A 2489-nucleotide genomic window follows, 5' to 3' on the forward strand; every position below is an offset into this window, starting at 1 on the left:
GCGACGGGGCACAGCGCCCCCTGGGGGCCGCTCCGGCGATTTGCAGCCCGGCCGCCATTTTATTCCCCTTCTCACCTCACCTTAAAATAAACCCCTGCATGTGCAAATTTGACAGGGAGTCGGCTGTTTCTGAACGCTGCCACCCCGAGCTGGGCCCCCAACCCTTCCCCAAGCCAATGACTCGGTTGCACTGCTGCTGCCCCTCACTTCTCGGGGGCTCGCAGAGATGAGGCTTGCTGTGCCCAGAAGAGTTCACCATTTAAGCAGATGAGACAGGCAAATTAGCTGCTGTCTCCACTCCTTTATTCCTCCAGTAATTAGGGCTGACAGGACAGCTACCGAGCGAAGGCTGCAGTGCTCGGGCTGAAGCCTGCATGGGTTTTCCAGCGGCAGCCCGTGGCTCAGCATGTCCCCAGGGCCGGCCATCAGCCGTAACGCCCCACTGCCGGGCCCTCCTCATCACTGCTGAGCAGCTGGGACAGAGCAGGGAATTTTTCCTAAAATATCTCTAAATGGATTTTTCACTTGAGTTGATCCAGCGGGTCCGAGAAATGTGGCAAGAGGCAGTTTTGGAAGCGGTCCCACCGTGTGGCAGGATCCTGCCCTTTCCCAGCCATTTGCGGACGGGAGGAGCCTGCGCCTTGCGTAAGCAGAGGCAGTGGTGCATTAAAAGCAGTTGTTTTTCACGGGTGCGGGGGGACACCTGGAGACGTGTGTGGCCCCGTGTGCTTGGACAATGATCCAGGTCCCTTTCTATGCATCTGGCTGCAGGAGCAACCATTTTCCTGGCTGTTCCCATTGTGTGATCCCATGCGCTTGTAAGCTCTGCAGCATGGTCTGACCCGTGAGGTGCGAGCAATGACTCCAGGGACCAGTTTTCTTTTTCTGGAAGAAAATAGCAGGCTGACTGTATTTTCTGAAGGTCAGGCTTCTCTGCTTTGCTGCCAATGCCTAAAGCTAGTCTGAAAGTGGAATTAATGTTTTGAAACCTCCTTAAGACTAATTTCCCTCATTTCTTTAGTTTTATAAATAGAGCCTTTTGGCTTTAAGAACTTGATGACTCCTTTCCAGTGAAAACTCCTGAAAATGAAAGGCCCCATAGAAATCAACACGTTTTGGCAAGAATTCCTTACTTTGTAGGAAAAAATTGCTTTAATCTTCTATGTAGTTCTGCCATTTAAGGGCTGCGCTCCTCCGATGCCGTTCTGGTATTTCTACAGCTATATATGGAGTCTCTTTGGTGCTTGCTTGTGGTATCCTCAGAGCTGAGTAAAGGTCAGGCCAGGAAGCCTTTGATTGTAAATCTCCCCAGGCCACCTTGATGCCCTTCCTGAATACAATGAATGGGGAAGGAAAGCAATGTTTCTCTTGTGCAAGCTGCGGGAGCTAACTGCTACAGGTAGGCAGAGGCATGCTTGTCCCACGTTTACAAGAAGAGGATATATATTAATCATTAAGTTGCGCTAATCATAACTATGTATACCCGATGGCCAAATGGCCAAAAAAATGTTTCTTCGCCTTGTCTGAAGAGAGTCCCTTTCCTTTGGATTCTTCATCACCGGGGCAGATCACAACCAAACTTGACAGTTTTTATAGACTTTCTTTAGGTGACTCACAAACATTGTACAATTTTATTTATTTTTCACTGTTTTCTTAGCCATTTCTCTCTGGAAGGCTGACTTCCTCAAGGACTCTCCTTACCTTGAAGTATAGAGCTTGTCAAAAACAAAGGGAAGTAAAATTAGGAAAGGAAGTTTAGAGTATAATTAGGCTTTTCTTTTTGCCAGAATCTGAACTGAAAATTTTAGTCTGTTTTCATTGTTTAGTCCTTTTCATTTCTTAAACAGGGGTGTTTTAATGGATGGTTTTCTGTTGGACAGACTGGTCTCACAGTGCAATCTTTTAGGCAATTTTTTCAAATTTTGAAAGCAGAAAAAGAAAAAAAACAAATCTTTTTTCCAAATGATGATTTTTCATTTAAAATGTCACTGCTGGAGGAAAGGCTGTTTTTCTTGAAAGTTTCTGAGCTGTTCAAATGCAAAAGCTCTCTCTTGAATGCCCTGCACAGAAACTACTGTACTGCAGCGCTCAGGACATACCCGTATCTGATACCGATGGGGGTCTGCTACTGCCCTCTACTATAGAATTTGTCTTTTTCTCTCAAGCTGTGACAGATTAAACTTTTAGCTCTGCAGTTTCTGAGTCATGTCCCTGCTGTTGGTAACATGGCTGGCAGTCACTTAGCTGGATGCTTGCCTTGACCGGGAGAGAGAGAGAGACTTTGCTGGAGAAGATTCAGTTCCACTTTGCTGGAAGTGAATGGGGCTGGACTAAGTCACACAGTATTTGCATTCAAAATGAAACCTAATTTTTGGGGGCTGTCCTGGTTTCGGTAGGGATAGAGTTAATTTCCTTTCTAGTAGCTGGTACAGTGCTGTGTTTTGGATTTAGGATGAGAACAAAGTTGATAACGCACCCATGTTTTAGTT

This window comes from Aptenodytes forsteri, unplaced genomic scaffold (assembly GCF_000699145.1).
Source record: "Aptenodytes forsteri isolate BGI_AS27 unplaced genomic scaffold, ASM69914v1 Scaffold280, whole genome shotgun sequence".
Classification (NCBI taxonomy): domain Eukaryota; kingdom Metazoa; phylum Chordata; class Aves; order Sphenisciformes; family Spheniscidae; genus Aptenodytes; species Aptenodytes forsteri.